The following is a 10,855-nucleotide window of genomic DNA, read 5'->3' as shown; positions in this document are numbered from 1 at the left end:
CCTCGGAACCTGAATGATTTGGAGGCTGTCTGCAGGGAGGAGTGGGCCAACATCCCTGCCGAAATGTGCACAAACCTTGTCACCAACTATAAAAACCGTTTGACATCTGTGCTGGCCAATAATGGCTTTTCTACAAAATATTAACATGCTGTTTGTCCAGGGGGTCTAATACTTGTTTTTCCTCATCAGATGGTTATCAATTTTTATAAATTCATATGACGTGATTTTCTGGAATTTTCTTTGGGATTCTGTCTTTCACTGTTAGAATGTACATATGATTAAAATTGTAGATTGTTGCATTCTTTGTAAGTGGGCAAACCTGCAAAATCAGCAAGGGGTCAAATACTTATTTCCCCCACTGTATGTGTAGCGTCGGGAGGTGACTGTGGCGTTTCTACCAAAGTCGATCTGCATCTCTCTTGTTTTGGCACATTAATGTTTAAAAAGGATGATTTACACCAATCAATAAAATCGTTCACTACTGGACCCTGTTCACAACAACAGAATCATGATGTGCATTCATTTGTGTATAACACAAATTAAAGAGGGGCAAGCAGGTCCGGCCCAGGGCATAGGCGACATAGAGGGGGGGCACAAGAGAAAGTTTCCAACTCTGCAGGAAGTCCAGCTGATGTGATACCAGGATACACTGTTATAGTTATAGTGTGGTTTCTGCCTGATCACAAGAGTTTTCAGTTAGTTTCGATAATTTCCACCTGCTCGTCTCATCCAGTTCTGTCTGTCAGACTGTATCAGCCGAGCAATAACGCAGGCTAATGCACAGCAGAGTACAAGGCAACTAGTAAAAATATAATGAATTCTCATTAAATTATTTTCTGGACCTGTCAGAGAACCCAGATCTGTGGGACAGATTCTGAATGTGCAGAAAGTTTTTAATGTGAGCTGAAAATCTGCTGAAACACAGGAGCTATTGAAGTCCAGGAGTTTTTAACTGAATTAAAATGAATTCATTTCTCATTAAATGCGGATCCAGTACAGGAAAAAAGGGCATCTGAGAGCCGTCCATCAGCCAGCATCAGTGATGGGAGTTCTCCTCAACCGGTCTGTAAAAATGTGGCGCCGGATTTGGTTAAAATCTGAGGAGAAGTCAATAAAAAGTTGACGGACATGAGACTTGGCCTCCGCAAGATGTTTAAAAGCACCCCAGTTCTGTCGTCGCCGCCTCTGCCTGACCTGCAAGTGAACTGGAGAAGCTCTAACTCATTCTGTAGGGTCTCCAAAAGTGCATCCTTCACTAACTTCTCAACTTTTTTATTTTCGGGGTCACTTTAAGTTCCAAATGCTGCTGAGGCTTTCTGGACTTCTTCAGTTTTAGTTTGGAGCCTCTCCAGGCGTCTCCTGCTGCTGCTATGTAAACTCTAATAATAGCTTGTGTACCTCTGCTGATCCCTGCAGGGAAACACTCCTGTTTAATTCTCCTTTCAGAGCGTTGTTCCCCCGCGGAGAACGCCACGAGCTGATCTGCAGAAAAAGAAATAAATTAAAGGAAAAGCAGCTCTGAACTGTACGAGCGCTGCCTTTGAGGAAATTCAGTTTCCTCCGTCCTGCATCCATGAGGAAGTCAAAGGTCGCAAAGCAGCAGAGCGGTAAATGTCAGACGGTGGATTTGTGACAGTGAGGTGTGGAAATGTGTTTGAGGATTGTGATGAAGCGTTTAATTCAGTTTCCTCTGCCCTGGAGCAAGGCAGCTTTGTTGTAGGAGAGGAGAAGAACATGTTTGATTGTTTTCTACTCCCACTAACAGAGAGAGACGGGCAGAGGAAGAGAAACCCCAGACCTCCAGATGGTGTCAGGGGGTCTCATCCTCTCTCAGCCCGCAGAGCTGCTCCTTCCCCTGGGCAGAGCTCGGCAGAGAGCCCCCTTGTGACCCTGGAGCTCCAGATCTCCTGGTTCCCAGGACACACACAAACATCAGCTGGTGTGTGTGTGTTCTTGTACATCTATCTTTGTGAGGACATCCTGAAACACTGGAGGGTTTTCAGAGGTCTAAATGATGTTACAGCTGGATTCAAGTTCATTTCTCTGTTCATCGTTTCTCAAAGAAAAGAACATCAAATAAGTCTGGCATCGGGACAAATTGTTTTTCAAGACGTTGGCAGGCCAGAACATAGTGAAATTATTCCACACCCTTGGATTGGCCTTCTCATGTACACCTTTAGCTCAGTCGGTAGAATGCTGGACTCCCGCTGAGAGATTTGTATGATCGATCCCAAAGTCCAGCAGACTTTTTTTTTTTTCCTTGTTTCACAAAATATTATATCGGTATATTGATTATAAAGGACACCTTTGCGCATTCTCACAGTGATGTGCTGCAGTGTGAGCACGGCCCGATTGATTCGCATTGATAAACCTACGGACGTTTATTTTCATTTCCTTGAGGAAATTCAGGGGAATCCAGTCTGATGGCTTTTTCGAGCCCGTTCTCATCTCAGGGCTTCCAATACGAGTCTGTATGAGACGTTCTGCCCAGCACTTCCGGCTAGCTAGCTATGTTTGTGTTAAAGGTGTTTAACATGAACTCCTACACTTACCATAAGCATCAGAAATGTTAGTGCCTAAACCTAAGTCACTGAGTTTTTGCATGTCGACCGGCTAACAGGCCTCCTTTGTGCTGCTGCGACGTAGCAAACGGTGGGTGAAGGGTACCTTTAGCGTCAAATAATTACGCTTTATCACGCTGTCTGAAAGCGTCAATGACGACGCATTGAGTTGAGAATACGTTGCTTTTTCAGGTGTGTCAAGTAAGCCAGAGACTCTTATGAATGTCCTTCAGAACTTTTCAAAGTAGAAGCTTTCAATAAACTCAACAGGAAGCTGCAAAAAGCGTTCTCGCGCTTTTATTTTGTAGGCACAATCACTTAAGAGGAAGTGATTGTGCGAGTAACTGTTGCTGAGGTGCTGAGGGTAATGATTGACCAATGGTGGCGTGTGAGAAGGCGAGACCTAAAGAGAAAGGCCAAAGCAATGCAAAACACACACAATGAAGGCAAAATCCCAATCCTGGACATTTAGGGATATTTAGAAATCCATTTTTTAGGTCCGGGAAAAAAGAGGACGTTTGGTCACCCTAGTCTCTGGGGACCGGCTCGCTTTTGGAGCCCCAAGTGGCAATTCGAGGAACAAACACAGTTTATGGCACTTTTGTTGCTTGCTTGAAATTATTGGAAAAATTAGGACATTTGAGAAGCGAAGACATTTAGGGGGAAAGTAAGGAAATATAGTAAAACAACTGTTATCAGAACATTTGATTTGGAAAATGAGGAGAAAAAGTTGTAAAAGAAGGCGGTTTTGAAAAGAGAGGACATTTCAGGAAGTTAAGTTTTAAGAAAGGATGTCAGAATGTTTTTAAAAAGAGGACATTTTTAGATCGAACATATTTTTGGAAAGTGGGGGACGTAGTTATTACGACATTTAGGAAAAAGGCTGCAAGCTCACTCGGGTAAATAGTGTTTCAGATCGCTGAAGTAAATATTAGTTTCTGTCAGTTTGGAAACTTTTTCTGTTTTCAGATCAGTCTGTCGAGGGTTAAATTCAACAAACAACAACTTGAAGAGAAAGAAGGTCGTGGCCATCTGCCAACACTCACATCCACTTCCCTGAGAACCCAAGATAAAAACACATCCACCAGTCGGATTGGTGGGATCTGAGAGGGTCAAAGGTCGCAGGGTCAGGCGGGGGGGAATCAGTCAGTCAACAGAAAGAGATCAACAGAGACGGGAAGAGAAGGAACCAGACACAACCTTGTTTATAGTTCAGATTTAGTAAAGGACACAATGTGCAAAGAAAATATCTGATCAGAGATCTGAATACACAACAAAAGCTCCGAATAAACTTCGAATTAGAATGAACACAAAGTTTGATCTTCCCGTTACAGAACGCTCATGATGAGATCAGCTGAGAGCTTCGAGATGCAGAAAACAAACCAGTGCAGCCACATCAAGCTAACTCGTCAGATAAAATAAATGTTGAATAGCTGTTATTTATATTTATGTACATAATATTCTCTTCTGTTGAAATACGTCTGCACCCGGAGTAATGTAAATATCTGCCACGTTGTTCTTTCTCTGCAGTTGTATTATTTTTCTCTAGTCTTTCATTATTCTTATATAACTTGCATTTGTTTATTCCATATCTATATATCTCTACATTTATTAACGTCAGCTGTATGTTTGTCTACGTGTAGCAGCTTATCGCCAAAGCAAATTCCTCGTAGCTTATGTGTAAAAACAACTTGGAAATAAAGCTCCTTCTGATTCTGATAAGATCCAGAAAGTCCAGTTTGAGTAACTGATCCATGAGTCTGAAGGTTTAAACACTGAAACACGGCCCCAGACAGGACAAGTTATCGCACTGATAACTCCGTCTCCACCATCACAAAGGGAAGAGCAGAAATATGATGCTGATGGTAAAAAGTAATCTGCCAGGAATGAGACCTTGAAGCGGGGCCTGTAAACACCAGCTGATGTCAAAGTGCTGCAGCAGGAAATGCCGTTAGCCGTGATTTAACTCAAACTATGATTTCTGTCAGAAGAAACATCCGAGGAACACACTAACGGGCGCCTTCAGCGGCGCACGGCCGACTAGAGATTTACAAACTGAGCAGAGGATTGTGGGTTTTACTTTGTGTGTCAGTTTGTAGTTGGAGTTTGCAAACACATCAGCTTTGTTTAACCTTCACCTTTCACTTCATATATCTGTGACAGCCGATGATAAAGCTTGTTCTGTGCAGATATCAGGAATGAGTTAATGGTGTCCTCTGACGATGTGTGTTGTTGCTGCCCACGATTTCTTTATCCTCCAGTCGCCTCTGGACGTTCGGATCTTAAGATAAACGATGACAGAGGATCAGAGACTGACCTCCGGCAGCTGCAGAGGACCAACAGCTGGAAGGTCCTGTTTTCCCATCACCTCTCAGAGTTCAGGGTCAAGAGGGGATGGTGGTTGGATGTCCCAGCATGCACAGCATACCCCAACATATCCTGCCAGGGGCCAGCTTCAGAGCGATATTTTAGACGGGTGATTTATGTGTAAAAGTCTCCCGCACTGCAGCTTTAAAAACAGGAAGAAACTGAGCCAACGAGGTCAAATATTTCTTTGTTTTTAGAAACTGTTGTCAGGATCTTTAAAAACATCAAATAAATTATTTGATTTGATTTGCAGTGACACCAGGGTGAGAAAAAAGTGTTTGTCACTATTCATAGAAAACTTCTTCAAATCTCCAAATTCCGTCATTTAAAATTTCTTTAATAGTAATTATTAAATTATGTCATTTAAAAGTTATACTTCACAAACATTTGACGTAATGTGTCTTCACATCTGCTACATGATGAGAAGAGACATGAGACGACAGACTAAGTAAAGCCGGAGAGAAGTTTAAAGAGTTTCTAGAGGTTATATTTAAACAGCAGGAATGTGTGTTGAGCCTCAGCTGCGTGAGTCGAAGGTGATTTTAATTTCTCTCCTCAGCAGAACAAACCAAACATCTGCATATCAAAGACCTGATTCTCTGCTCAGATCTGCAGCCCAAACTCTCAAAACAACCTTTTTCAGATTTGGGGGAACAGCTCAGATTTCGTGCAGGTTCTGTGAGTCCTGATGGAGGGAAGGCCGACAGGACGCCCCCGTGTTGGTTTCTTTCCACCGTGACTTGTTCCTATAACTAATGGAAGCCTAACCACAGAGGGAGCAGATCAGAAAACAGTTTTCTTTTTGCTCATTTAACAATCCTGGAAGACTCGAATAATGTTGTCCTGCTGCTTTTAGCTTATCGTTCACGCTTTCAAGTCGTCAACATACAGACGCTTGGTGTTGGTTTTAGCGGCATTGTTGAGGACTAAAAGATAGGGGTGTGGAAAATCAGTGAATTTTAGATGGTTATGAATCGATTCACAAATGTCAATAATCGATTATCTAGAGGTTAACGTAATGTTGACGGAACAAAAAATGCGATCTCTGAAATGAGGAAGTGCAGCTCCGGACCGTCTGTGGCGTGCACACAACGGAGACGTGTGCAGCTGCTGAATGAGTGACCGCTGCTACTAAACTTAACACATGATCAATAAAATCAATGCACAACTAACGTTAATGATTTTCACCCACGCTAACATCTCCTCTTCAGGCTGCGGGCTGGAAGCTGAGCAGGACACTTTTTGACTGCTAGTTCAAGTTCTTTTGTCATTCATCCACATATCGAGTACACAATGAATGAAATGCCGTTTCTCAAGATCCACGGTGCAATACAAGATCACAATAATCAACTTACAAGACACAAACATGAAGCTACACCAGAAGAGACAAAAAAAGGATCAGATATATTGAGGTGGAGGGAACGTGGTTCAACCCCCGTCTGACTCTGTACTAATAACAGCAGCATCAGAAATAAAAACAGCAGCAGCAGCAGAGGTCAGTAACATAATAATAATGTATTAATGCTATGCAATGTCAGCTACACTTGCTTGGATTGTTACAAATACTTTGCTTTAAAGGTACCAAGTAGTTAGGGGCACATCTTTCCTACAGTTTAGTTGGTCATAACTTTGTTCTTCCTTGAGGATCTTGTATCAAATGAAAAAAACGTTTGGACTAGTGAAGGCTTCAGTGTACACCCCTCCAACATCCAACCATTCGTTCAAGCCGGCACTGATGGACGGAGTGTTTGTGGACTGGAGGGAGCCGGGCTGTGCTGTATTGGTGATCCTTACATAGACGATCAATTTGCTTCATTTCTTCAGCTCCAAACTAAGTACCGCCTCCCTCAACATCATTGTTATCGTTACCTTCAAGCAGGTCATTTTTGTGTAGCCCCGAATATAACTCAACAACAGCAACAAAATATTTTCTATGTTAATATGCAATAATCCTCATGATGCAGCCTCTCTCGCAGCTCTTCAAAGAGCGGAGGCTACTCGCAATAACATGCTACATTTTGTTTGAAGTTCACGTAACGTGACCCCCCACTGTTACTCAGCCTGCCTGCGTTTAGAGAGCGAGACAGAGCATTGCTCTCAGCTTCAGGGCTTATCCGCGACTTCTGAACTGTCCCTAGCAAAATTCTAATTAAAACATTTAAATCTACATGTTGTCGTTCAGTGTCTAGTCAGTGTACAGTTGCCGTTAACGCCGCAAAGTAGTGAGAGAATATCGTGAAACACCTGAACGCAACACCAACACCTGTCGCTCTGTGTCCTGCTGTCTCTGTCCCCCTCGCTCAGAGACACTTCGCTCTGTTTGACTGTCGCTCCAGGATGCTTCAGTCCCTCTGAAGCGGCTGTGATCTGCACTTTTCAGAGGTGCTGAAGTGAACACCTGTGTGGAATTGTGGTGATATTTGTCTCATCACAAGTGTTTTCAGTTTCGGTTTTCTTCCTCTGATGAAGGGCAGTGCGCTCGTCTCATCCAGTAGGCTGCAAGTCAAATTATTTATTTATACAGGCCTAACTGTTTAAAAAAGTGGGCCAACGATCGGCCTATACTGACATTGGGCTGGCCCAATCACATCTCTTACAGGACAATGATTAACTCTTAACTGAATTCTGATTAATAAAGCTAATTTATCATTGAGGTGAAACCTATATGCACATTTGAAAAGACTTTAGGCTACTTCAGGAGTGCCTGCATGTCTGTAGACTCAGCTGGGATTAAATTAAATGAGAAACATATCTGACAGCCTTACTGTCACACTATATTCTTCTTATTTTGAATTGTCACCTGAGACATTTCCTCAATAAATTGGTGCAGAAAATGTCTCCAGAGTTCAGGAAATTAAGTTTTTAATGCTCAAAATCGTATTTATTTACCATATTTAATATTATCAGTGTTAATTATTATGAGAAGTAATTATAAAATTCATAATAAATGTAGGCTATATATATAATTTACTGTTGCTTTATAGACGTACTTTGGGACATTTTCGACTGTCTCTCCAAACTATTTGGAGTGAATATTCAGCCGGATTGTAAATTGGCTTATTTGGTTGCTATGACAATAAAAAGGCCCTTCCTTCCCATCAAAAGCAGATTATTAGAACAGGTATGGTTTCAGCTAAAACAATAATGTTACTGGACTGGAAGTCTCCACTGTCCCCATGTTTCAGGAGGTGGCTTAATGAAATGCTTTCGATGGCTAAGATGGAACAGATTGGCTTTAACAGAGGGAACTCACAAAAGTACTTGTTGAAGGTGTGGAAACCTTTTGATGTTGCTTGTTTTGTGTGTTTTCTGCTATGCAACTTTGCACTCTCATACTCTGGTCTTCCTCCCTCTGTTTTCCTTTGCGTCAGTTTTTATTCTGCTTGTTTTTTGTACTTACTATGTGATTGTAATGAGAAAATTTGAAAATAAAATAATAAAATAGAATGAGGTGCCTAAAAATTCCCACCCTTTGGGTGATGCATCGGGATATCGAATCGTTGACCTGATAATCGTAATCGAATCGACCGGTGAAGACGCACACCCCTACTAAAAGTAGGCTTAGAATAAATAACAGAAAAATCCAAGTACGGTGGTGGTTGGGGAGGAAACCGGACCTTTGTTTCCCATGTGAAACCAAAAGTAAGTAAGTAAAAGTAAGCATTGATTCTTTAGTAACGTAACTAACGTATATATTTGATCCTAAACCCAACTTTGTGGTTGTGTTATCTAAACCTAACCAAACTACGAGATGTTAAACGTCATGTGACTTACGGTCCGTTGCATCTGGTCGCAGGGGGTGGGGGGGGGGGGGGGGGGGGGGGGGGGCTGGAGCCAATCCCAGCTGACATCGGGTGAAAGGCGGGGTACATCCTGGACAGGTCGCCAATCCATTGCAGGGCCACACATTGACAAACAACCAGTCACACCGACACCTAAGGACAATTTAGGGTCACCAACTAACCTAGTCTGCATGTCTTTGGATGGTGGGAGGAAGCCGGAGCACCCGGAGAGAACCCACGCCGACACGGGGAGAACATGCAAACTCCACAGAGAAAGGCAACCAGGGTTTGAACCCGCGACCTTCTTGCTGTGAGGCTCCAAGTCAAACTTATCAATTCCACATCAGTCAGTGTTGTTTTGCCGTTTAATTTGGAGACTTTATGGTCTGTTAAAGGGAGAACTACCTGCAGGAACCCAGGATTCTGGCTTTTTCTGTGCTTCCATGCAATGTGACCTTGGATGAGTGATATTTTAAATAATAACTTTCGGAATGACCTTCGTCCACAGCCTCTCATGCATTCACATTCAGATTTGGCATGCATGAATTATTCATTTTTTGGGTACAACTTATACATTTCTTATGATAATAGTTCAATCAGGAGAGACTTCATCTGAGTGAATGATAATAATTTATTGAAAGGCAGGAAAAGAGAGAGAGTGAATGACTGAAGCATAAAGAGAGTCTTTGTGGCTGAACTTACCCTGAGTGTCATTAATAATAATATAATTTATGGACAGAGGATTGAACCAGATGACATGTTGGACCTCACAGAGCTGCATATTTGTCTTCCTCTCGAGGCTTGTTAGTGGAGGAAACTGGACGGTTTCTCCCGCCACTTAAAATACCTACATTCATTAGTAAGCAGCTGTTCAGACGCGACTGTCTGGACTCAAAAGAGGTTCAGAAAGAATCAGAGCTTTCCTCTTGTGTTCCCTGTCTGTATGTCGTCTCCTCTCTGTGTTGTGTTTCTTCTGTTCGGTCGTTCTGTTTCCTGCTTTTCTCTGTAAGTGTACTTCCTTCTGTGTTTACTTCCTGTCGTTCATTGTTTGCACCCGTCTCGTTGCCCTGATTGTGTTCACCTGTGCCTCATCATCCTCATCCCTCCTGTGTGTATATACTCATGTTGGTCTGTCTGTTGTTTGGTTAATGTTTCACTCTTTTGTGGATTACTTTCTGTTGGAGTGCCTTACCACACCTCTTGTACGCTTCTCCCATTTTTGTAATAATAACTTCACTAAGTGCACCATTTCAGACTAGATTTTGTAAATGTTGGAGGTTATATGAAAGCTCTGAGAAAATAAAGTCAACATTTCTTGGCCGAAGCCGAAACCAAATATAATGAATAAAATTGCTGAACAACAGTACATTCACATTTTATCCATTTTTTTTTTTTACCACTGCATAAAATAAAAAGTCCAAATTTTTTCTCAGTGTTTCCCACAGGATGTCGAGAGACTATGGTGGGGGGGTCCGGGGCCTGAGAGGGTCCGGTAAAATACTTTCTGTGAATATAATCCAAGTAATCTTATTTCCATACTGTACAGACGCCTTATTTTGAAAACCGGACGTTGTCGCATGTGTATCCTCCTCGTCGCGCTGAATTCATCCAGTCCGACCCGGTTTGATAAATAATGCTGTATGTGGTTCTCGTCCGGCGTAACATGAAGACTTCCCAGCCTCTCTTCATACTAAAGAGATAAACTGACAGGATAAAGTCTCTAACCTGCCTGTCAGCTCCCTCTGGGCCGCTTCACTTAACGTAAAGGCTGGAATACGTGTGCACTCTGAATTTAGGTGCGGCTAGCTTAGTCTCCTTCACACAGACGAGAGACAGAAACACTCACAGCGGGTCTTTTCTAAGAAGTCGGCCACAGATGGAGTGAACGTGCTGGGAGACAGTTCAGCAGAACAGCGTCTGCAAACGGCTTTAAAATGCTTCCACACTGTCGACATGGCAACGCGATTATTCGGTAAAATTTATTCATTTAACTTTTTTTTTTTAAGTTTTTTTTACGAGCTTTGGCCAATTTCGGTGGCCGAACATTCGGTGGAACCCTAATGAATATTTTCCTTCAGATTCGAAGCAGCCAAAGTTCCCACACTGAGGGAGACAGTGAAGAGACAGCTGTGTTGGCTAACCTCG

This window comes from Micropterus dolomieu, linkage group LG09 (genome assembly GCF_021292245.1).
Source record: "Micropterus dolomieu isolate WLL.071019.BEF.003 ecotype Adirondacks linkage group LG09, ASM2129224v1, whole genome shotgun sequence".
Lineage (NCBI taxonomy): Eukaryota > Metazoa > Chordata > Actinopteri > Centrarchiformes > Centrarchidae > Micropterus > Micropterus dolomieu.
Note: the sequence above shows the minus strand (reverse complement) of the source record.